This window comes from Cherax quadricarinatus, chromosome 85, assembly GCF_038502225.1.
Source record: "Cherax quadricarinatus isolate ZL_2023a chromosome 85, ASM3850222v1, whole genome shotgun sequence".
NCBI lineage: Eukaryota > Metazoa > Arthropoda > Malacostraca > Decapoda > Parastacidae > Cherax > Cherax quadricarinatus.
Window position 1 is genome coordinate 3,629,211 of NC_091376.1, and position 27,269 is coordinate 3,656,479.

General features: G+C 43.9%; 1 protein-coding gene across 1 annotated transcript in view; it reads left to right on the forward strand.

The window, feature by feature from the left end:
• Positions 1 to 27,269, forward strand: part of sano (serrano) — a 939,183-nt gene that overhangs the window by 362,798 nt on the left and 549,116 nt on the right. The gene's annotated exons all lie outside the window — the stretch shown is intronic.

A 27,269-nucleotide genomic window follows, 5' to 3' on the forward strand; every position in this document is an offset into this window, starting at 1 on the left:
TCCCAACGTATCGTAGCGTATCCCACACTACCTTAGGTTATCCTAGCCTATCCTGCACTATCCTAGGCTATCGTCACTGGTTGAGAAAGACACGTGAGCACACACTAGGACGCGTATATCGGAAAACGTTTCGGCCCTGGGAAGTGATCAAGGTCTCAGGACCGACACGTTAGTGTTGGAGGGAAGAAGTCACCAGTGTTGGAGGGAAGAAGTCACCAGTGTTGGAGGGAAGAAGTCACCAGTGTTGGAGGGAAGAAGTCACCAGTGTTGGAGGGAAGAAGTCACCAGTGTTGGAGGGAAGAAGTCACCAGTGTTGGAGGGAAGAAGTCACCAGTGTTGGAGGGAAGAAGTCACCAGTGTTGGAGGGAAGAAGTCAACAGTGTTGGAGGGAAGAAGTCAACAGTGTTGGAGGGAAGAAGTCAACAGTGTTGGAGGGAAGAAGTCACCAGTAGTGGAGGGAAGTCACCAGTAGTGGAGGGAAGTCACCAGTGTTGGAGGGAAGAAGTCACCACCTAACTTGCTGTATAAGCGAGGGAGGCCCCGCATATACAGCAGGTTAGGTTTCAGGTTACTGCTGTACAGCGAAAATCACTAAAGTGAATCATAGCCATTTTTGTCACTTTCGAATACATATAAAAGCCTGATAACATGTTTATACTATCATACATTAAGTCAGCAATATAGCTAGGCCTTAAAAATTAATATACACTACACGCACTACTTACCTTAAAATATTTTCATCCATAGATTATAATGAAGGGTGAATATATATATATATATATATTAGTGTGCAGTATGTATATACACGGCAAGTATGCAAGCAAGAAACATAGTGAGAACTGTTAGTGACCAGACTTGGAGTAAGTCTATCAGGGTTGATTCAAGAGTCACCAACATCGCTTCACAAGATTGGTGAGCTTCCTTGTGATTGGTTGGGACCAAAGTAAGAGTGTAACAAAGGGGTCTCGCTTGTTACACTCTTAGCACCTAGTTTGCTGGTCAGGAGGACAGACCTGTGTGGGTGACATAGGCCGTGCTCTTTGCATACCACAGTATACACAGCCTTTACTTTCCTATGTGCTTTAAAATAGTTCTCAATCCTGTAATTCCTTTCCAGCACAGGAGGACTAGTCTGAGGCTGGGCCTTGAGGAAGATAATCTCCTGAACCACTAACACATAACTAAGACACAACATAAAAGATGACAGCCTCCTGTTCACCTAGCAGTTGTGTTGTGGCTGGCAGTGTGGGCAAGAACCATTCTTCCATATCAGAATTGAAATTTGTCCTCATTGAACATCATATTGTTGTTTGAGGCCCACTGGATGACATTATTTATATTCGCTTGAAGATTTGCTGTGTCTTCGACGGACGCTATTAAGAACATAAAAACATAAGAAAGGAGGAACACTGCAGCAGGCCTGTTGGCCCATACTAGGCATGTCCTTTACAATTCATCCCACTAACAAAACACCACAGAGATTCTGGTGTCATCAGCAAAGAATGTTGCAGTGCAGTGTTTTATATCCTTGTTTATGTCGGATATTCTGTACTCAGTCCCAGTATACTCTTGTTTGTCTTGGCCCAGCATGTTGCTGTCTACCCTGTGGTTCAAAAAAGACTCAGGAGTGGAGGAGTGTCTCCCAGTATGGCACAAGGCTGTGAGTTATGTTGGTATCCCAGGAAATGAACGGTTGGATGCCGGGGCAAAGGCTGCTGTAGCAAGATTTTTGTCTTAGTGACTTGATGGGCTGTATCCATGGATATGTAATTGGGAAGTTGTGGACTGTACAGACTGGGTACACTTTATACAGGGTTCAGCAGGACGTGGGTGTTAAGTCCAACTTCAACAAGAATTCTCACCTTGAGACTAATATCTGTGGACTGAGAATTAGGCACAGACACACTTCACTCGTAACAACCTATTTGTAGGTACTGTTGTCGCTCCTCCATTCCTCATGTAGCTTGTGACCTGCCCTCGGCTTAGGTCTTCCTGTCGTCATGGTTTTTATAATTACCGAGGTGCCTGTAGGAACCTCAGGGAATATTTAGGGAAGTCTTTTGTCATTGATATGTTATGTATTTTTGTAACTGATGTTGTCTGTTTTAACTTAGTATGACAGTATTTAAGTGCTGCATATATTGTTTGCTGATTTTATCCCTTTTTTATTGTGTTGTGTATATTTGTTCAACTTGTGAGTCCTGAGTTACCCAAGCGATCAAAGTACTCCGTAGGTGTCACACTACTACCACTAACACCACCACTGTCACACTACTACCACTAACACCACCACTGTCACACTACTACCACTAACACCACCACTGTCACACTACTACCACTAACATCACCACTGTCACACTACTACCACTAACATCACCACTGTCACACTACTACCACTAACATCACCACCACTGTGTGAGATACAAGAATGAGAAACAGAAGTGGGGCAGCAGTGTACCTTGAAGAACAGCTTTTCACTGTGGCAGCCTCCGACTTCACTGTTTACTACAACTCCTGCTTTTATTTATTAAGATCTGTGCTCCAGTTCCCCGAATTAAGCCTGAATGCCTTCCACATCCCCCCCCCCAGGCGCTGTATAATCCTCCGGGTTTAGCGCTTCCCTCTTGATTATAATAATAATAATATTTATTAAGAAGTTAAACATCCAACTGCCCACTTTTCTTGATGCACATATTTAGTGGTTATCACACCATGGTAGTAATTTTCGAAGACTTGCAAACTCTGTGTACACTACATCAACACTCAGCTTGTCTTCCAGTGTAGCCAAGACAATGTTGTAATGATGTAGCAGTTGTGAAAGACAGGAGCGACCTTTTCTAAATCCATGTTACCCTGAATTGTGCTGATGTGATTGATAATCGTCCTTCCTAGGATTCTCCTCCTTTTTATAATCCTCCTCCCCCCTTCATCTTTTGATCCTCCAGCTTCCTCTTGTGATCCTCCCCCTTCATCTTAGGATCTTCCTACATTTTGTGATCCTCCTTCCTCATATGATCCTCCTCCCATCTTGTGATCCTGCTGCTTCCTCTTGCGATCCTTCATATCTTTACATAAACAACTTCCTTAAGAGTGGTGGCATTGTACCTCCTCAGGGTGAGGACGTACCTACTTAATGCTAGGTGAATAGGGACAGCAGGTGTAAGGAGACTAACACCCAGGCATCTACTTACTACTAGGTGAAGAGGGGTAACAGGTAAAGACACACCTGCCCAGGATCAACTTCCTTAAGCTTTGTTCAACACTTGTTAACTCCTCCCCCTCCTCCGCCCTTCCTCCCTCCTCTCCCATTTCCCCCCTCCCCTCCCACTTCCCCCTTCCCCTTTTTTTTCTCACTACCTCATCCTTCCACTTACCTCTTCCCTTGGCCTTACACTCCTCCCTCCCTTTACCACCACCTCCGTACCCCCACCTTCACCTTCTCCTGAGGACCTTGAGTAGTGGTCATCACTGTAGTTATACTGTCACTCTGTGGCGGTACGCATTTCTCAGTGCTCATGGCCACTCTCACACGGCCCAGGAGCTGCACGTCACCTCCCACACACTCATTATTGAACACACTTTCCATATGTTAAAATCACATAAGAACATATGAAAAAAGGAATACTGCAGCAAGCCTACTGGCCCATGCGAGGCAGGTCCAAGTCACCCACCGGCTCAAGCCTGATCAGGGCAGGTCACATCCACTTAAGGAAGGAGCACGGCATATGACCTAGTACCACAAGTTAGTCAGGTCCAACTCACACCCACCCACACCCACTCATGTATTTATCTAACCTATTTTTAAAACTACACAAGGTCTTAGCTTCTATGACGGTACTGGGGAGTTTGTTCCACTCATCCACAACTCTGTTACCAAACCAGTGCTTTCCTATATCCTTCCTGAATTTGATTTTTTCGAACTTAAAACCATTGCTGCGAGTCCTGTCTTGGCTAGATATTTTTAGCAAGGTATTTACCACGTCTTTATTTATTCCTGTTTTCCATTTATACACCTCAGTCATATCCCCCCCTAATTCTACGCCTTTCTAGAGTGCAGATTCAGGGCCCTCAGTCTATCCTTATAGGGAAGATTTCTGATACATGGGATCAACTTTGTCATCCTCCTATGTACGTTTTCCAGTGCATTTATTTTAATTCTGTAATACGGTGACCAAAACTGTGCAGCATAATCTAAATGAGGCCTAACCAAGGATATATAGAATAGTCACATGTGCACCACTTGGGTATCTTTAATGAGGAAATGTTTCGCCACACAGTGGCTTCATCAGTCCATACATAGAACTGTGAAGAACAGGAGTAGTTTGAGGTAATCAGTCCCTCAGAGTTGAAGAACAACCTGAGGACTCCTATTATTTATGCTTGTTGATATGAAGCCAAGGATTCTGTTAGCTTTATTGCGAACACTTATGTACAGTTGTCTTGGTTTTAGATTACTTTTAACCAGAGCTCCCAAATCCTTTTCGCAAACAGTAATATTAAGATCTGCATTATTTAGTTTATATGTGGCATGGTTATTGTCCTGTCCAACATTTAGAACTTTGCATTTGTCTCTATTAAACTGCATCTGCCACTTCTCCGACCACTGCATCAGTCTATTCAAATCATCCTGGAGCGCTCTAATGTCCTCGTCAGAATGAATTCGTCGGCCTATTTTGGTGTCATCGGCAAACTTGCTTATATCGCTATGTATACCCTCATCAATGTCGTTTATGTAGATTGTGAACAGCAGGGGGCTCAACACTGACCCCTGTGGAACACCGCTCGTGACGCTTCCCCACTCTGATTTCTCCCCATATATGCAAACTCTGCTTCCTATTTGTCAACCATGCCTCTGTCCAGGAAAAAATTTCTCCTATTCCGTGTGCCTTAATTTTCCCCAATAGCTTCTGATGTGGGACTCTATCAAAAGCCTTACTGAAGTCCATATACACGATATCATATACATTACCATAATCTGCCTCTTCAAATACCTTAGTGAAAAAAGTTATTAAATTTGTAAAACCGTGCTGAGATTCGTTGATCAATTTATGCTTTTCAAGATGGTTGCGAATTGCTTCGGCAGTTATTGATTCCATAAATTTTTCCACTATAGAGATTAGGCTTATTGGTCTATAGTTCGAAGCCAAGGACCTGTCACCTGCTTTAAAAATAGGTATTACATTTGCCATTTTCCACTTATCTGGCACTATGGCAGTTTGTAGTGATATGTTGAAGAGATTAGCCAAAGGTTTGCTAAGCTCCTCTTTACATTCCTTTAACACCCTTGCAAATAGTTATCAGGGCCTGGTGATTTGTTAGGTTTTAATTTATCTATTTGTCTAAGAACCATGTCACTTGTGACCCAAATTGTGCATAGTTTATTATCGTCCTGTTCTACATAATTTATTACTTCTGGAATATCGCTAGTATCTTCCTGTGTAAAAACTGAAGACTAGAAGAAGGGTACATAGTTTTAGTTCAAGACCAAGTATTAAGATGGTCATGATGCACTGATCAGTCTTCACTTCTGCTGCTTCTGCTGCCGCTGCCGCTGCCGCTGCCGCTGCCGCTGCCGCTGCCGCTGCCGCCGCCGCCGCCGCCGCCGCCGCCGCCGCCGCCCTTCTTTCTCTACCACTGCTCACCCTACCTACTACTACTACTTCCACTGCCATTATTCCTCTACCACTACTTCTCCATTTCCTTCTTTGTTCCGTCCCTGTCCTGCTCTGCTATATATACACTGGCTCCCTCACCTTCCTCTGCTATATATACACTGGCTCCCTCACCTTCCTGTGTTATATATACACTGGCTCCCTCACCTTCCTCTGCTATATATACACTGGCTCCCTCACCTTCCTCTGCTATATATACACTGGCTCCCTCACCTTCCTCTTCTATATATACACTGGCTCCCTCACCTTCCTGTGTTATATATACACTGGCTCCCTCACCTTCCTCTGCTATATATACACTGGCTCCCTCACCTTCCTCTGCTATATATACACTGGCTCCCTCACCTTCCTGTGTTATATATACACTGGCTCCCTCACCTTCCTCTGCTATATATACACTGGCTCCCTCACCTTCCTCTGCTATATATACACTGGCTCCCTCACCTTCCTGTGTTATATATACACTGGCTCCCTCACCTTCCTCTGCTATATATACACTGGCTCCCTCACCTTCCTCTGCTATATATACACTGGCTCCCTCACCTTCCTCTGCTATATATACACTGGCTCCCTCACCTTCCTCTGCTATATATATACACTGGCTCCCTCACCTTCCTCTGCTATATATACACTGGCTCCCTCACCTTCCTCTGCTATATATACACTGGCTCCCTCACCTTCCTCTGCTATATATACACTGGCTCCCTCACCTTCCTGTGTTATATATACACTGGCTCCCTCACCTTCCTCTGCTATATATACACTGGCTCCCTCACCTTCCTGTGTTATATATACACTGGCTCCCTCACCTTCCTCTGCTATATATACACTGGCTCCCTCACCTTCCTGTGTTATATATACACTGGCTCCCTCACCTTCCTGTGTTATATATACACTGGCTCCCTCACCTTCCTCTGCTATATATACACTGGCTCCCTCACCTTCCTGTGTTATATATACACTGGCTCCCTCACCTTCCTCTGCTATATATACACTGGCTCCCTCACCTTCCTCTGCTATATATACACTGGCTCCCTCACCTTCCTCTGCTATATATACACTGGCTCCCTCACCTTCCTGTGTTATATATACACTGGCTCCCTCACCTTCCTGTGTTATATATACACTGGCTCCCTCACCTTCCTCTGCTATATATACACTGGCTCCCTCACCTTCCTCTGCTATATATACACTGGCTCCCTCACCTTCCTGTGTTATCGTCACTGGACCTAAACGTCGTCATAAGCTTTTTTTCTGCTATATGTGGATTATTTATGTGTGGCTGTGAACTCTAACTTGAGAGAAAAAAACAATATTAATGTGAACAAGGTGAACACGTGTGTCGTGTCTTGAAGACACACAAGATGAACACGTGTGTCGTGTCTTGAAGACACACAAGATGAACACGTGTGTCGTGTCTTCTTGAAGACACACAAGATGAACACGTGTGTCATGTCTTCTTGAAGACACACAAGATGAACACGTGTGTCGTGTCTTCTTGAAGACACACAAGATGAACACGTGTGTCGTGTCTTCTTGAAGACACACAAGATGAACACGTGTGTCGTGTCTTCTTGAAGACACACAAGATGAACACGTGTGTCGTGTCTTCTTGAAGACACACAAGATGAACACGTGTGTCGTGTCTTCTTGAAGACACACAAGATGAACACGTGTGTCGTGTCTTCTTGAAGACACACAAGATGAACACGTGTGTCGTGTCTTCTTGAAGACACACAAGATGAACACGTGTGTCGTGTCTTCTTGAAGACACACAAGATGAACACGTGTGTCGTGTCTTCTTGAAGACACACAAGATGAACACGTGTGTCGTGTCTTCTTGAAGACACACAAGATGAACACGTGTGTCGTGTCTTCTTGAAGACACACAAGATGAACACGTGTGTCGTGTCTTCTTGAAGACACACAAGATGAACACGTGTGTCGTGTCTTCTTGAAGACACACAAGATGAACACGTGTGTCGTGTCTTCTTGAAGACACACAAGATGAACACGTGTGTCGTGTCTTCTTGAAGACACACAAGATGAACACGTGTGTCGTGTCTTCTTGAAGACACACAAGATGAACACGTGTGTCGTGTCTTCTTGAAGACACACAAGATGAACACGTGTGTCGTGTCTTCTTGAAGACACACAAGATGAACACGTGTGTCGTGTCTTCTTGAAGACACACAAGATGAACACGTGTGTCGTGTCTTCTTGAAGACACACAAGATGAACACGTGTGTCGTGTCTTCTTGAAGACACACAAGATGAACACGTGTGTCGTGTCTTCTTGAAGACACACAAGATGAACACGTGTGTCGTGTCTTCTTGAAGACACACAAGATGAACACGTGTGTCGTGTCTTCTTGAAGACACACAAGATGAACACGTGTGTCGTGTCTTCTTGAAGACACACAAGATGAACACGTGTGTCGTGTCTTCTTGAAGACACACAAGATGAACACGTGTGTCGTGTCTTCTTGAAGACACACAAGATGAACACGTGTGTCGTGTCTTCTTGAAGACACACAAGATGAACACGTGTGTCGTGTCTTCTTGAAGACACACAAGATGAACACGTGTGTCGTGTCTTCTTGAAGACACACAAGATGAACACGTGTGTCGTGTCTTCTTGAAGACACACAAGATGAACACGTGTGTCGTGTCTTCTTGAAGACACACAAGATGAACACGTGTGTCGTGTCTTCTTGAAGACACACAAGATGAACACGTGTGTCGTGTCTTCTTGAAGACACACAAGATGAACACGTGTGTCGTGTCTTCTTGAAGACACACAAGATGAACACGTGTGTCGTGTCTTCTTGAAGACACACAAGATGAACACGTGTGTCGTGTCTTCTTGAAGACACACAAGATGAACACGTGTGTCGTGTCTTCTTGAAGACACACAAGATGAACACGTGTGTCGTGTCTTCTTGAAGACACACAAGATGAACACGTGTGTCGTGTCTTCTTGAAGACACACAAGATGAACACGTGTGTCGTGTCTTCTTGAAGACACACAAGATGAACACGTGTGTCGTGTCTTCTTGAAGACACACAAGATGAACACGTGTGTCGTGTCTTCTTGAAGACACACAAGATGAACACGTGTGTCGTGTCTTCTTGAAGACACACAAGATGAACACGTGTGTCGTGTCTTCTTGAAGACACACAAGATGAACACGTGTGTCGTGTCTTCTTGAAGACACACAAGATGAACACGTGTGTCGTGTCTTCTTGAAGACACACAAGATGAACACGTGTGTCGTGTCTTCTTGAAGACACACAAGATGAACACGTGTGTCGTGTCTTCTTGAAGACACACAAGATGAACACGTGTGTCGTGTCTTCTTGAAGACACACAAGATGAACACGTGTGTCGTGTCTTCTTGAAGACACACAAGATGAACACGTGTGTCGTGTCTTCTTGAAGACACACAAGATGAACACGTGTGTCGTGTCTTCTTGAAGACACACAAGATGAACACGTGTGTCGTGTCTTCTTGAAGACACACAAGATGAACACGTGTGTCGTGTCTTCTTGAAGACACACAAGATGAACACGTGTGTCGTGTCTTCTTGAAGACACACAAGATGAACACGTGTGTCGTGTCTTCTTGAAGACACACAAGATGAACACGTGTGTCGTGTCTTCTTGAAGACACACAAGATGAACACGTGTGTCGTGTCTTCTTGAAGACACACAAGATGAACACGTGTGTCGTGTCTTCTTGAAGACACACAAGATGAACACGTGTGTCGTGTCTTCTTGAAGACACACAAGATGAACACGTGTGTCGTGTCTTCTTGAAGACACACAAGATGAACACGTGTGTCGTGTCTTGAAGACACACAAGATGAACACGTGTGTCGTGTCGTTCTTGAAGACACACAAGATGACCACGTGTGCCGTGTCTTGAAGACACACAAGATGAACACGTGTGTCGTGTCTTCTTGAAGACACACAAGATGAACACGTGTGTCGTGTCTTGAAGACACACAAGATGAACACGTGTGTCGTGTCTTGAAGACACACAAGATGAACACGTGTGTCGTGTCTTGAAGACACACAAGATGAACACGTGTGTCGTGTCTTGAAGACACACAAGATGAACACGTGTGTCGTGTCTTGAAGACACACAAGATGAACACGTGTGTCGTGTCTTCTTGAAGACACACAAGATGAACACGTGTGTCGTGTCTTCTTGAAGACACACAAGATGAACACGTGTGTCGTGTCTTCTTGAAGACACACAAGATGAACACGTGTGTCGTGTCTTGAAGACACACAAGATGAACACGTGTGTCGTGTCTTCTTGAAGACACACAAGATGAACACGTGTGTCGTGTCTTCTTGAAGACACACAAGATGAACACGTGTGTCGTGTCTTCTTGAAGACACACAAGATGAACACGTGTGTCGTGTCTTCTTGAAGACACACAAGATGAACACGTGTGTCGTGTCTTCTTGAAGACACACAAGATGAACACGTGTGTCGTGTCTTCTTGAAGACACACAAGATGAACACGTGTGTCGTGTCTTCTTGAAGACACACAAGATGAACACGTGTGTCGTGTCTTCTTGAAGACACACAAGATGAACACGTGTGTCGTGTCTTCTTGAAGACACACAAGATGAACACGTGTGTCGTGTCTTCTTGAAGACACACAAGATGAACACGTGTGTCGTGTCTTGAAGACACACAAGATGAACACGTGTGTCGTGTCTTGAAGACACACAAGATGAACACGTGTGTCGTGTCTTGAAGACACACAAGATGAACACGTGTGTCGTGTCTTCTTGAAGACACACAAGATGAACACGTGTGTCGTGTCTTGAAGACACACAAGATGAACACGTGTGTCGTGTCTTGAAGACACACAAGATGAACACGTGTGTCGTGTCTTGAAGACACACAAGATGAACACGTGTGTCGTGTCTTGAAGACACACAAGATGAACACGTGTGTCGTGTCTTGAAGACACACAAGATGAACACGTGTGTCGTGTCTTGAAGACACACAAGATGAACACGTGTGTCGTGTCTTGAAGACACACAAGATGAACACGTGTGTCGTGTCTTCTTGAAGACACACAAGATGAACACGTGTGTCGTGTCTTCTTGAAGACACACAAGATGAACACGTGTGTCGTGTCTTCTTGAAGACACACAAGATGAACACGTGTGTCGTGTCTTCTTGAAGACACACAAGATGAACACGTGTGTCGTGTCTTCTTGAAGACACACAAGATGAACACGTGTGTCGTGTCTTCTTGAAGACACACAAGATGAACACGTGTGTCGTGTCTTGAAGACACACAAGATGAACACGTGTGTCGTGTCTTGAAGACACACAAGATGAACACGTGTGTCGTGTCTTGAAGACACACAAGATGAACACGTGTGTCGTGTCTTGAAGACACACAAGATGAACACGTGTGTCGTGTCTTCTTGAAGACACACAAGATGAACACGTGTGTCGTGTCTTCTTGAAGACACACAAGATGAACACGTGTGTCGTGTCTTCTTGAAGACACACAAGATGAACACGTGTGTCGTGTCTTCTTGAAGACACACAAGATGAACACGTGTGTCGTGTCTTCTTGAAGACACACAAGATGAACACGTGTGTCGTGTCTTGAAGACACACAAGATGAACACGTGTGTCGTGTCTTGAAGACACACAAGATGAACACGTGTGTCGTGTCTTGAAGACACACAAGATGAACACGTGTGTCGTGTCTTGAAGACACACAAGATGAACACGTGTGTCGTGTCTTGAAGACACACAAGATGAACACGTGTGTCGTGTCTTGAAGACACACAAGATGAACACGTGTGTCGTGTCTTGAAGACACACAAGATGAACACGTGTCTTGAAGACACACAAGTGAACACGTGTGTCGTGTCTTGAAGACACACAAGATGAACACGTGTGTCGTGTCTTGAAGACACACAAGATGAACACGTGTGTCGTGTCTTGAAGACACACAAGATGAACACGTGTGTCGTGTCTTGAAGACACACAAGATGAACACGTGTGTCGTGTCTTCTTGAAGACACACAAGATGAACACGTGTGTCGTGTCTTCTTGAAGACACACAAGATGAACACGTGTGTCGTGTCTTCTTGAAGACACACAAGATGAACACGTGTGTCGTGTCTTGAAGACACACAAGATGAACACGTGTGTCGTGTCTTGAAGACACACAAGGTGAACACGTGTGTCGTGTCTTCTTGAAGACACACAAGGTGAACACGTGTGTCGTGTCTTCTTGAAGACACACAAGGTGAACACGTGTGTCGTGTCTTCTTGAAGACACACAAGGTGAACACGTGTGTCGTGTCTTCTTGAAGACACACAAGGTGAACACGTGTGTCGTGTCTTCTTGAAGACACACAAGGTGAACACGTGTGTCGTGTCTTCTTGAAGACACAAGGTGTGTCCACCAGGGAGATGTTGAACTTTAAATTATCAACATTGATGTAAATGGTTTAGAAACCCGACAAGTTGAAGGAGGAGACACTTAACATTTGGGTATCTTCATTGTGGAAACGTTTCGCCATCCAGTGGGTTCTTCAGTCAAGTACAGAGAAGAATGGTGGTAGATAAGGAGTAGTATGAGGTAATCAGTCCCTCAGCCTGGAGTCAGTGTGTTCAGACCATCAGTCTTGAGAAAAATACAGCATATGCTCGGAGAAGAGACTTTAAACTGTGCCAGTTTAACTTGAAGCTAAAGTGTCTCTAATAGTTTAATCTTCCAAAGCTTCAACTTGGTTTTTTTTACCTTATACTTTCCTAGGTAAACTTTGGTGCATTCAAATTTCTTAGCCTAAGTTAGTGACTAAGGTAACCTTGAGGTACCTAAGTGTTTACCCATGTCCGTGGGGTGTTTACCCATGTCCGTGGGGTGTTTACCCATGTCCGTGGGGTGTTTACCCATGTCCGTGGGGTGCTTCCTATCACTTAACACAGGACACTCAACATCCAATGTAAACCTCCAATCCCAATCCCACCCTGCCACCTCACCACTAGTGGGGCCGCCCACTGGTGGCCGCCCACTAGTGGCCGCCCACTGGTGGCCGCCCACTGGTGGCCGCCCACTAGTGGCCGCCCACTGGTGGCCGCCCACTGGTGGCCGCCCACTGGTGGCCGCCCATTAGTGGCCGCCCACTGGTGGCCGCCCATTAGTGGCCGCCCACTAGTGGCCGCCCACTGGTGGTAAAGTAGTGAGCTGAGCCACCATCTGGGAGGTGTCAGTCATTAACCAATAAGAAAGCATGATGGTGTAGCGGCGGGTGTTGTGATTGGTCAACGGGTCGGTCACTAGTGAGTCTCAAGATCCTTCTTCCCTTTCTTGTATTCCTCTTGGTTTTTATTATTCTTATTTCTCTTATTTCCTTTTTCTTTTTTATTCTTTGTTTTTCTCTCTTCCTCCTTCCCCTACTTTCACTCCCTCTCTTCTTACCCTTCCCACCTTCCTCTTCCTCCTCACCCTCCCTCTACTCTTCCTCCTCACCCTCCCTCTACTCTTCCTCCTCCTACTCTTCCTCCTCACCCTACTCCTACTCTTCCTCCTCACCCTACTCCTACTCTTCCTCCTCACCCTTCTTCTACTCTTCCTCCTCACCCTCCTCCTACTCTTCCTCCTCACCCTCCTCCTACTCTTCCTCCTCACCCTCCTCCTACTCTTCCTCCTCACCCTCCTCCTACTCTTCCTCCTCACCCTTCTTCTACTCTTCCTCCTCACCCTTCTTCTACTCTTCCTCCTCACCCTCCTCCTACTCTTCCTCCTCACCCTCCTCCTACTCTTCCTCCTCACCCTCCTTCTACTCTTCCTCCTCACCCTCCTCCTACTCTTCCTCCTCACCCTTCTTCTACTCTTCCTCCTCACCCTTCTTCTACTCTCCTCACCCTTCTTCTACTCTCCTCACCCTCCTTCTATTCTTCCTCCTCACCCTCCCTCTACTCTTCCTCCTCACCCTACTCCTACTCTTCCTCCTCACCCTTCTTCTACTCTTCCTCCTCACCCTTCTTCTACTCTTCCTCCTCACCCTTCTTCTACTCTTCCTCCTCACCCTTCTACTCTTCCTCCTCACCCTTCTTCTACTCTTCCTTCTCACCCTCCTCCTACTCTTCCTCCTCACCCTCCTTCTACTCTTCCTCCTCACCCTCCTCCTACTCTTCCTCCTCACCCTCCTCCTACTCTTCCTCCTCACCCTCCTACTCTTCCTCCTCACCCTCCCTCTACTCTTCCTCCTCACCCTCCTACTCTTCCTCCTCACCCTTCTTCTACTCTTCCTCCTCACCCTTCTTCTACTCTTCCTCCTCACCCTCCTTCTACTCTTCCTCCTCACCCTCCCTCTACTCTTCCTCCTCACCCTTCTTCTACTCTTCCTCCTCACCCTCCTCCTACTCTTCCTCCTCACCCTCCTCCTACTCTTCCTCCTCACCCTCCCTCTACTCTTCCTCCTCACCCTTCTTCTACTCTTCCTTCTCACCCTCAGTAATGATAATACTTAGTAATGATAGTACTCAGTATTGATAGTACTCAGTAATGATAGTACTCAGTAATGATAGTACTCAGTAATGATAGTACTCAGTAACGATAGTACTCAGTAATGATAGTACTCAGTAATGATAGTACTCAGTAATGATAGTACTCAGTAATAATGATGGTACTCAGTAATAATGATAGTACTCAGTAATAATGATGGTACTCAGTAATAATGATAGTACTCAGTAATAATGATGGTACTCAGTAATGATGGTACTCAGTAATAATGATGGTACTCAGTAATAATGATGGTACTCAGTAATAATGATGGTACTCAGTAATAATGATAGTACCCAGTAATAATGATGGTACTCAGTAATAATGATAGTACCCAGTAATTATGATGGTACTCAGTAATAATGATGGTACTCAGTAATAATGATAGTACTCAGTAATAATGATGGTACTCAGTAATAATGATAGTACTCAGTAATAATGATGGTACTCAGTAATAATGATAGTACTCAGTAATAATGATGGTACTCAGTAATAATGATAGTACTCAGTAATAATGATAGTACTCAGTAATAATGATAGTACTCAGTAATAATGATAGTACCCAGTAATGATAATAGTATTCAGTAATAATGATAGTACTCAGTAATAATGATAGTATTCAGTAATAATGATAGTACTCAGTAATAATGATAGTACCCAGTAATAATGATGGTACTCAGTAATAATGATAGTACTCAGTAATAATGATAGTACCCAGTAATAATGATGGTACTCAGTAATAATGATAGTACTCAGTAATAATGATAGTACCCAGTAATGATAATAGTATTCAGTAATAATGATAGTACTCAGTAATAATGATAGTATTCAGTAATAATGATGGTACTCAGTAATAATGATGGTACTCAGTAATAATGATAGTACTTAGTAATGAGTGCTATTACTGAGTAATAAGAACATAACATAAGAACGATGGAACACTGCAGAAGGCCTACTGGCCCATGCGAGGCAGGTCCAAGTCTCCTACCGGCTTAAGCCAATGCACCCAACCTAGTCAGGTCAGGTCACATTGACTTAAGGGAGGAACACGGCAACCGACCTGGTAGCACAAGCTATCAGGTCTAACTCACACCCACCCACATCTACTCATGTATTTATCCAACCTATTTTTAAAGCTACACAACGTTCTGGCCTCTATAACTGTACTCGGGAGTTTGTTCCACTCATCCACAACTCTATTACCAAACCAGTACTTTCCTATATCCTTCCTGAATCTGAATTTTTCCAACTTAAAACCATTGCTGCGAGTCCTGTCTAGGCTAGATATTTTCAGCACACTATTTACATCCCCTTTATTTATTCCTGTCTTCCATTTATACACCTCAATCATATCCCCCCTAATTCTACGTCTTTCTAGAGAGTGCAGTTTCAGGGCCCTTAGTCTATCCTCATAGGGAAGGTTTCTGATACATGGGATCAACTTTGTCATCCTCCTTTGTACATTTTCCAGAGAATTTATATCCATTCTGTAATACGGTGACCAAAACTGTGCAGCATAATCTAAATGAGGCCTAACCAAGGATGTATAGAGTTGAAGAACAACCTGAGGACTCCTATTATTTATGCTTCTTGATATGAAGCCAAGGATTCTATTAGCTTTATTGCGAACACTTATGCACTGTTGTCTTGGTTTCAGATTACTGCTAACCAGAACTCCTAAATCTTTTTCGCAATCCGTAATATTAAGATCTACATTATTTAGTTTATATGTGGCATGGTTGTTGTCCTGTCCAACATTTAGAACTTTGCATTTGTCTATATTAAACTGCATCTGCCACTTCTCCGACCACTGCATCAGTCTATTCAAATCTTCCTGGAGTGCTCGAATGTCCTCGTCAGAATGAATTCGACGGCCTATTTTGGTGTCATCGGCAAACTTGCCGATGTCGCTCTTTATGCCCTCATCTATGTCGTTTATGTAGATTGTGAACAGCAAGGGGCCCAACACTGACCCCTGTGGAACACCGCTCGTGACGCTTCCCCACTCTGATTTCTCCCCATTTATGCAAACTCTCTGCTGCCTATTTGTCAACCATGCCTCTATCCAGGAAAAAATCTCTCCTATTCCATGTGCTTTAATTTTCCTCAATAGTCTCTGATGTGGGACCCTGTCAAAAGCCTTACTGAAGTCCATATACACAATATCATATTCATTACCATGATCTACCTCCTCAAATACCTTAGTGAAAAAAGTTAATAAATTCGTAAGGCAGGAACGCCCCTTTGTAAAACCATGCTGAGATTCGTTGATTAATTTATGCTTTTCAAGGAGGCTACGAACTGCCTCGGCAATTATTGATTCCATAAATTTTCCCACTATGGAGGTTAGGCTTATTGGTCTATAGTTCGAAGCTAAGGACCTGTCACCTGTTTTGAAAATAGGTATCACATTTGCCATTTTCCACTTATCTGGCACCATGCCAGTTTGTAGTGATATGTTGAAAAGATTAGCCAAAGGTGTGCTACTCAGTAATAATGATAGTACTTAGTAATGAGTGCTATTACTGAGTAATGCTAGTACTCAGTAATAATGATAGTACTCAGTAATAATGATAGTACTCAGTCTTGGTACACCAGAGATTCCTTTCTACTTGGCATAGAACTCTCTCTGTTAACTTACATCAATGCTAATTACATGTACTCACTTACCTAGAATCTACCTGGAAATTGTTACTTGTTTCGGGGGTCAACGCCCCCGCGGTCTGGTCCACGAAAAGGCCTCGCGGTGGATCAGGGCCTGGTCAACCAGGCTGTTACTGCTGGCCGTATGCAATCCAATGTACGAACCACAGTCCGGCTGGTCAGGTGCTGACATTAGGTTCCTCTCCAGGTGCTTACATTAGATGCCTGTCCAGCTCCTTGAAGACAGCCAGGAGTCTATTGGTAATTTCCCTTATGTATGCTGGGAGGCTGTTGAACAGCCTTGGGCCCCTGACACTTTTTTTTTCTCAGTGTAGTGACGGCACCCCTACTTTTTACTGGAGCGATGTTGCATCGCCTTCCTAGTCTTTTGCTTTCATAGGAAGTGATTATTGTGCGCAGATTTGGGATCAGTTCCGCTAGGAGTTTCCAGGTGTAAATTATGATGTACATTTGTCGTCTGCGCTCCAAGAAGTACAGGTCAAGGGACTTACAATGTCCCCATTAATTGTCGTGCTTTGTTGAACTTATACAGTGAAGGTCCTCTATACATTCTCCAGATGTTTAGTTTCACCTGCCTTGAATGAGGCTGTTAGTGTACAATAGTATTCCAGTCTAGAGAGAACAAGTGACTTTAAGATCATCATTTGCTTGGCGTCCCCCTCTTTTGAAAGTTCTCATTATCCATCCTATCATTTTCCTTGCAGTTGTGATAATGTCAATGTTATGATCCTTGAAGGTGAGATTCTCTGACATTATTACTCCCAGGTCCTTCACATTAGTTTTCCCCTCTATTGTGTGGTTAGAATTAATCTTATACTCCGTTCCAGCTTTTAATTCATCAAGTTTTTCCTAACGGAGGAGCTGAAATTTGCCTTCATTGAACATCATATTGTTTTCTGCCGCTCATTTGAAGACTTAGTTTTTATCCGTTTGAACATTTATAGTGTCGTCGATGGCTGACACTCGTGCTGACTCTAGTGTCGTCAGCAGATTAAGACATTGCTGTGGTTTACGTCTCTGTCTGTGTCTGATATGAAGATGAGGAGAAGTTGCACTTACCTATTTGAACTTGTGTACTTATCCAGTTGTGCTCATCCAGTTGTACTCACCTAGTTGTACTCACCTAGTTGTACTCACCTAGTTGTACTCACCTAGTTGTACTCACCTAGTTGTACTCACCTACTTGTACTCACCTAGTTGTACTCACCTAGTTGTACTCACCTAGTTGTACTCACCTAGTTGTACTCACCTAGTTGTACTCACCTAGTTGTACTCACCTAGTTGTACTCGCCTAATTGTACTTGCCTAGCTGTGCTTGTAGGGGTTGTCATAGTTGGTGTCTACTCTGTTCCCTGGCTCCGCCTCCCATCTCAACCACCCCCACCTACTTTCTGTATCTCCTGTTCCTAACCACTATATCTCCTATACCAATCTAAAATATCTATCTCCTGTACTGATTACAAAATCTATCTCCTATACCAATGTATGTCTGTCTTCTTCACCTCTCCCTGTCTGATTATGTCACGAAAATATTTCCACTTTTAGCACATAGACAAATCTGTGACTAACGCGTCGGTCTGGAGTTTTACGACTCTCTGACCGCGGGTTCAAGCCCCGCCCGTGGTGTGGTCTGTAAACGAGTTATTTTGTAGTCCTATTTCCTGTTATTCTCTATTTCTTCCCACATTCGCGCCTCTGTCGTGGTCGCTCTGTCGTGGTCGCTCTGTCGTGGTCGCTCTGTCGTGGTCGCTCTGTCGTGGTCGCTCTGTCGTGGTCGCTCTGTCGTGGTCGCTCTGTCGTGGTCGCTCTGTCGTGGTCGCTCTGTCATGGTGTGTCTGCCATGGTCTCTACCATGGTTTCTCTGCCATCTAATGGTTTAGAATAGTGACTTGTTGATGAACAAGATACATGTGCAACACTTGGGTATTTTTACGGTGGAAATGTTTTGCTAGTCAGTCCAAAATAGAGAAGAGTGGTGGAAGATAAGAAGGAGCTTGAGGTAATCAGTCCCTGAGCCACTAGTCGATGTTTTCAGTCCATCGTGTTAATAAAAGTACAGCATATGCAGGGAGACGGGGCTTATATAATAGTGCAGGCAGGTGAGGTGAAGCAGTTGGAGGTAGTCACTGGTGGACAAAATCCACTAATGGAAGTATGGAAATAAATGGTATAAAATACCGACACAATGGAAATATAAACACAAATGCAGTATAATGTGATCCTTTATTGACAACGTTTCACCCACACAGTGGGCTTTTTCAAGTCACACACATGGAAGTATGTGTTGAAAAATTATATATATCAAGATTCCAAGATGTCGATATATGGAATTTTTCAATGCTTGTCTAACCTTTAGGTATAATTTACTTCCACTAGTGAATTATGCCCACCAGTGACGCTACCTCCGACTGCTTCACTTCACGTACCTACGGTATATAAGCCTTTTCTCCGCAAATATGCTATACTTGGATCAAGATTGATGGACTGAACACACCACCTCCAGGTTGAGGGACTGATGACCTCAAACTCGTTTTCGTCTTCCACCGTTCTTCTCTGTATTGAACTGATGAAGCCACTGGCTGGTGAAACACTTCCACAGTATAAATAAATACCCAGGTGCTGCACAGGTGTCTTACCAGTTTCAGGTATGTCACAGTCATTATGTGTAAATCAGATAGTTTGGCTGGCAGATCTTAACTCTTCCACAGTTTTGTTTCCCTCACATGTTGGATCACCTCTTCATTACCATTCATAAATTTCTCTCCTGGCCCATGGCCGGGCTCCGACAGTAGTGAAACTCTAGACACTTCTCAAAGGTATATAAAAGGTCTTCCTTTGGGGTTCCTGTTTTCTGTGTTCTTTTGGTTGAAGCCTCCTATTACTAGGAGTTTATCTTTGTTTCTTCTTCTGTCACTTGTCTCCAGTACGTGAATCCTTGTCATGTTATTGTGATCACACTCTTCTCTGGGTCTTCTCCTGTTTGGTGGTGGATAACATATCACTGCCACTTTCACTTACCTCTCTGCATGTTGCAATACCTGATATAAAATTCCTTAACTCTCCCCATCTTCAAATTTCTAAGTTCCTCATATTTGTAGTGATCTTCGACCATCAGTGCTCAGTCCATCTTTTTCAGCAACAGTTGTAAATCTGGCGGTTTATAAACAGAAATTTATAGAAACACACCATACCACGGGCGGGGATAGAACCCGCGATCAGAGAGTCTCAAAACTCCAGACCGTCGCGTTAGCCACTGGTCCAGTGGCTAACGCGACGGTCTGGAGTTTTGAGACTGACCGCGGGTTCTATCCCCGCCAGTGGTATGGTTTGTTTGCAATCGTGTCATTACGATTTCGTGAGTCAGAAACTTGTAATATTGTTTGCCCATTTTTCTGAAGCAACAAATTTAACTTTGGTTAGGTTAGATGTAGTAAGGTTAGACTCTCGCAGTGGTTGTTAATCTTTGTACGATTACAGACTCCCCAGTGGTATTGCCCAGTTCGTGGCCATACCACCTTCACCAGACTGTGGAAGTCACCACCAGTAATATTAGGTACCAGTATGACTTCAAACAATGTCAATAGCTTGCTCTACTTTCCATGTACAGCGCTGTATACCCCTTGTGGCTTAGCGCTTCTTTTTGATAATAATAATAATAATAATAATAATAATAATAATAATTTCCATATTGATACTTTACACTTGTCTAACAACTTTTTTTTTTTAAATTATTAGGAGATGGAGTCCCATACTTGCAAGGGGTAGAGTTACCCCCTGTTAATAACCCCTGGGTTAATGTTGTCTATCAATCAAAATTAACCAAATATAAGACAGCACAAATTCTTGTACTACACACACAAGGCAGCAAAAAAAAAATAGAAACTGGGCACTGCGTGGTTACCAACCATCTTGTGTGTTTTGTTCTGGATACAATTACATTGGTGCTCAGGAGGCTTACAATTGGTTAATTCTGATTGTTAGAGAACAATATATCTGAAATAACATAAATTGAGAAATTTAAAGGAAAAGATGTGAGGAAATCCATATATTGAGGATAAATTTCAGTGCTCCTCTGTTTTTCTTCTCTGGTATGACAGTATGTGTAACAAACATTAAGGTGCACCTAACGTCTCCAATCTTCTAATAATATGTTCATTTTTCCACTATAATCTACATTGTATATAATTACTATCGTAAGGTGAAGTCCAGGATCTTTCCTTAATTCAGGGTATCACTTGATATTTAAGGACAGTTGCGTTGCAGAGGTCTGAGCTTAGACCTCTGCAACACAATTGAAAAAAATCCACAATGCATTTTCTCATATGCAAGATCCAGGCCAAAATCCATATTCCGTGTGAGGCCATTACTTGAAGATGACAGAACCTACACCGTGTGAGGCCATTACTTGAAGATGACAGAACCTACACCGTGTGAGGCCATTACTTGAAGATGACAGAACCTTCACCGTGTGAGGCCATTACTTGAAGATGACAGAACCTACACCGTGTGAGGCCATTACTTGAAGATGACAGAACCTTCACCGTGTGAGGCCATTACTTGAAGATGACAGAACCTACACCGTGTGAGGCCATTACTTGAAGATGACAGAACCTTCACCGTGTGAGGCCATTACTTGAAGATGACAGAACCTTCACCGTGTGAGGCCATTACTTGAAGATGACAGAACCTTCACCGTGTGAGGCCATTACTTGAAGATGACAGAACCTTCACCGTGTGAGGCCATTACTTGAAGATGACAGAACCTACACCGTGTGAGGCCATTACTTGAAGATGACAGAACCTTCACCGTGTGAGGCCATTACTTGAAGATGACAGAACCTTCACCGTGTGAGGCCATTACTTGAAGATGACAGAACCTACACCGTGTGAGGCCATTACTTGAAGATGACAGAACCTTCACCGTGTGAGGCCATTACTTGAAGATGACAGAACCTTCACCGTGTGAGGCCATTACTTGAAGATGACAGAACCTTCACCGTGTGAGGCCATTACTTGAAGATGACAGAACCTACACCGTGTGAGGCCATTACTTGAAGATGACAGAACCTACACCGTGTGAGGCCATTACTTGAAGATGACAGAACCTACACCGTGTGAGGCCATTACTTGAAGATGACAGAACCTTCACCGTGTGAGGCCATTACTTGAAGATGACAGAACCTTCACCGTGTGAGGCCATTACTTGAAGATGACAGAACCTTCACCGTGTGAGGCCATTACTTGAAGATGACAGAACCTACACCGTGTGAGGCCATTACTTGAAGATGACAGAACCTTCACCGTGTGAGGCCATTACTTGAAGATGACAGAACCTTCACCGTGTGAGGCCATTACTTGAAGATGACAGAACCTTCACCGTGTGAGGCCATTACTTGAAGATGACAGAACCTACACCGTGTGAGGCCATTACTTGAAGATGACAGAACCTTCACCGTGTGAGGCCATTACTTGAAGATGACAGAACCTTCACCGTGTGAGGCCATTACTTGAAGATGACAGAACCTTCACCGTGTGAGGCCATTACTTGAAGATGACGGAACCTTCACCGTGTGAGGCCATTACTTGAAGATGACAGAACCTTCACCGTGTGAGGCCATTACTTGAAGATGACAGAACCTTCACCGTGTGAGGCCATTACTTGAAGATGACAGAACCTTCACCGTGTGAGGCCATTACTTGAAGATGACAGAACCTACACCGTGTGAGGCCATTACTTGATGATGGAACCTACAGTGTGAGGCCATTACTTGATGATGGAACCTACACCGTGTGAGGCCATTACTTGAAGATGAAGGAACCTTCACCGTGTGAGGCCATTACTTGAAGATGACGGAACCTACACCGTGTGAGGCCATTACTTGAAGATGACGGAACCTACACCGTGTGAGGCCATTACTTGAAGATGACAGAACCTACACCGTGTGAGGCCATTACTTGAAGATGACGGAACCTACACCGTGTGAAGCCATTACTTGAAGATGACGGAACCTTCACCGACGACAAAGTAATGAAGGAAATACTGAAATTGCAGTAGGACTCTGTGTTCAGTAAACCATTAATCAGAATATAGATCGAAAATCCAAATGAATTTGCCAATAATCAAAACTGCTAACATCCACAAAATTTCCAGCATAGAATTAATTCTACTCGTCTTCGAAAAAGCCATTAATTAATAGCATACTCATCAAGAATTGCAAGAAAGCTTTATCATGTGCCTTAAATATTCTATGGAGATGGAGCCTGGACACGGCAGTCATCCCATAGTCAATAAATAAAACAGATTTAGCCCCATTGTACAAAAATGGTAGAAAAAATAATTGCTAAATAGTATATACTGATAGGACTTTAACCCCATTAAAAAGTAACTGTTGTGACACCATTGGTCACAGGGACTTAGCACAGTTGCACAACGCAGGGTAACACGAGGTTAGAACAGGTCACTCCTGCCTCTCACCATTACTAGACCATTATGACGTGATCTTACGTGCACTGAAACACACACAAAATAAACATGTAGTACACAAGGAATAACTGCAAAACTGGCCAGATGGAGTTTAAACTTTCTATAAAAATAGGTTGTAAAGAATAAAATAGACGGTTGCCACAGTGTAAAGCTGTTCTCCGAGGTACAGTTCTTACCCCAGTTCTCTCTCGTCCTCACGAGGTATAGTTCTTACCCCAGTTCTCTCTCGTCCTCACAAGGTACAGTTCTTACCCCAGTTCTCTCTCGTCCTCACGAGGTATAGTTCTTACCCCAGTTCTCTCTCGTCCTCACAAGGTACAGTTCTTACCCCAGTTCTCTCTCGTCCTCACGAGGTATAGTTCTTACCCCAGTTCTCTCTCGTCCTCACAAGGTACAGTTCTTACCCCAGTTCTCTCTCGTCCTCACAAGGTACAGTTCTTACCCCAGTTCTCTCTCGTCCTCACAAGGTACAGTTCTTACCCCAGTTCTCTCTCGTCCTCACAAGGTACAGTTCTTACCCCAGTTCTCTCTCGTCCTCACAAGGTACAGTTCTTACCCCAGTTCTCTCTCGTCCTCACAAGGCACAGTTCTTATCCCAGTTCTCTCTCGTCCTCACAAGGTACAGTTCTTACCCCAGTTCTCTCTCGTCCTCACAAGGTACAGTTCTTACCCCAGTTCTCTCTCGTCCTCACAAGGTACAGTTCTTACCCCAGTTCTCTCTCGTCCTCACAAGGTACAGTTCTTACCCCAGTTCTCTCTCGTCCTCACAAGGTACAGTTCTTACCCCAGTTCTCTCTCGTCCTCACAAGGCACAGTTCTTACCCCAGTTCTCTCTCGTCCTCACAAGGCACAGTTCTTACCCCAGTTCTCTCTCGTCCTCACAAGGTACAGTTCTTACCCCAGTTCTCTCTCGTCGTCACAAGGTATAGTTCTTACCCCAGTTCTCTCTCGTCCTCACAAGGTACAGTTCTTACCCCAGTTCTCTCTCGTCCTCACAAGGTACAGTTCTTACCCCAGTTCTCTCTCGTCCTCACAAGGTACAGTTCTTACCCCAGTTCTCTCTCGTCCTCACAAGGTACAGTTCTTACCCCAGTTCTCTCTCGTCCTCACAAGGCACAGTTCTTACCCCAATTCTCTCTCGTCCTCACAAGGTACAGTTCTTACCGTAGTTCTCTCTCGTCCTCACAAGGTACAGATCTTACCCCAGTTCTCTCTCCTCACAAGGTACAGTTCTTACCCCAGTTCTCTCTCGTCCTCACAAGGCACAGTTCTTACCCCAGTTCTCTCTCGTCCTCACAAGGTATAGTTCTTACCCCAGTTCTCTTTCATCCTCACATACGACACACAAGGAATACCATTATCATCCAGTAGCTTCAGTGCAATTCGTGGCTATAATCTGAAGACTGTTGAAATGTATAAGGAAGACAGTGGAGAACGAGGTAAACAGTCCCTCAGCCTAGGAGCAGGTGACGATCACCTTAGTCTTGAAGAATCTGAAGCACTGGGTAATCCCAACTACCAGTGACAATGCCTTCGTCTACCTCCATTATATAAGTAACAGTCATCCTGCCTGTGCTTCAGATTATTCAAAACCACGGTGCGAAATAAACCTAGTGAAAACCAGGGGTGCAGTTAGCACAAAGGTGATATTAGAATATGTATGAGAGTGGAGTCCAGTGAGGATACAACAGATCTCCAAGATGATGTAAACGAAGTCGTCCAGCGTGTCAGAAAACAATGCGATGTTGAACGAAGACAAATTTTAGGTAATCCACTATGGAAAAACTGATGAAGGTAAAACCGAAACTGTGCATAAAACAAACTCCCTCACTCAGTTGAGTGAAAGATTAACGTGAGTGACTTAGTGATAGTTTCTAAAGATGTTAATTTGAAGGATTACAACAGTGTAATTATCACAACCGCACGAAAATAAGCGTTATAAGCCAGAACCTTCACAACGAAAATAAGCGGTATAAGCCAGAACCTTCACAACGAAAATAAGCGGTATAAGCCAGAACCTTCACAACGAAAATAAGCGGTATAAGCCAGAACCTTCACAACGAAAATAAGCGGTATAAGCCAGAACCTTCACAACGAAAATAAGCGTTATAAGCCAGAACCTTCACAACGAAAATAAGCGGTATAAGCCAGAACCTTCACAACGAAAATAAGCGGTATAAGCCAGAACCTTCACAACGAAAATAAGCGTTATAAGCCAGAACCTTCACAACGAAAATAAGCGGTATAAGCCAGAACCTTCACAACGAAAATAAGCGGTATAAGCCAGAACCTTCACAACGAAAATAAGCGGTATAAGCCAGAACCTTCACAACGAAAATAAGCGTTATAAGCCAGAACCTTCACAACGAAAATAAGCGGTATAAGCCAGAACCTTCACAACGAAAATAAGCGGTATAAGCCAGAACCTTCACAACGAAAATAAGCGGTATAAGCCAGAACCTTCACAACGAAAATAAGCGGTATAAGCCAGAACCTTCACAACGAAAATAAGCGGTATAAGCCAGAACCTTCACAACGAAAATAAGCGGTATAAGCCAGAACCTTCACAACGAAAATAAGCGGTATAAGCCAGAACCTTCACAACGAAAATAAGCGGTATAAGCCAGAACCTTCACAACGAAAATAAGCGGTATAAGCCAGAACCTTCACAACGAAAATAAGCGGTATAAGCCAGAACCTTCACAACGAAAATAAGCGGTATAAGCCAGAACCTTCACAACGAAAATAAGCGGTATAAGCCAGAACCTTCACAACGAAAATAAGCGGTATAAGCCAGAACCTTCACAACGAAAATAAGCGGTATAAGCCAGAACCTTCACAACGAAAATAAGCGGTATAAGCCAGAACCTTCACAACGAAAATAAGCGGTATAAGCCAGAACCTTCACAACGAAAATAAGCGGTATAAGCCAGAACCTTCACAACGAAAATAAGCGGTATAAGCCAGAACCTTCACAACGAAAATAAGCGGTGTAAGCCAGAACCTTCACAACGAAAATAAGCGGTGTAAGCCAGAACCTTCACAACGAAAATAAGCGGTGTAAGCCAGAACCTTCACAACGAAAATAAGCGGTGTAAGCCAGAACCTTCACAACGAAAATAAGCGGTGTAAGCCAGAACCTTCACAACGAAAATAAGCGGTGTAAGCCAGAACCTTCACAACGAAAATAAGCGGTGTAAGCCAGAACCTTCACAACGAAAATAAGCGGTGTAAGCCAGAACCTTCACAACGAAAATAAGCGGTGTAAGCCAGAACCTTCACAACGAAAATAAGCGGTATAAGCCAGAACCTTCACAACGAAAATAAGCGGTGTAAGCCAGAACCTTCACAACGAAAATAAGCGGTGTAAGCCAGAACCTTCACAACGAAAATAAGCGGTGTAAGCCAGAACCTTCACAACGAAAATAAGCGGTGTAAGCCAGAACCTTCACAACGAAAATAAGCGGTATAAGCCAGAACCTTCACAACGAAAATAAGCGGTGTAAGCCAGAACCTTCACAACGAAAATAAGCGGTATAAGCCAGAACCTTCACAACGAAAATAAGCGGTATAAGCCAGAACCTTCACAACGAAAATAAGCGGTATAAGCCAGAACCTTCACAACGAAAATAAGCGGTATAAGCCAGAACCTTCACAACGAAAATAAGCGGTATAAGCCAGAACCATCACAACGAAAATAAGCGGTATAAGCCAGAACCTTCACAACGAAAATAAGCGGTATAAGCCAGAACCTTCACAACGAAAATAAGCGGTATAAGCCAGAACCTTCACAACGAAAATAAGCGGTATAAGCCAGAACCTTCACAACGAAAATAAGCGGTATAAGCCAGAACCTTCACAACGAAAATAAGCGGTATAAGCCA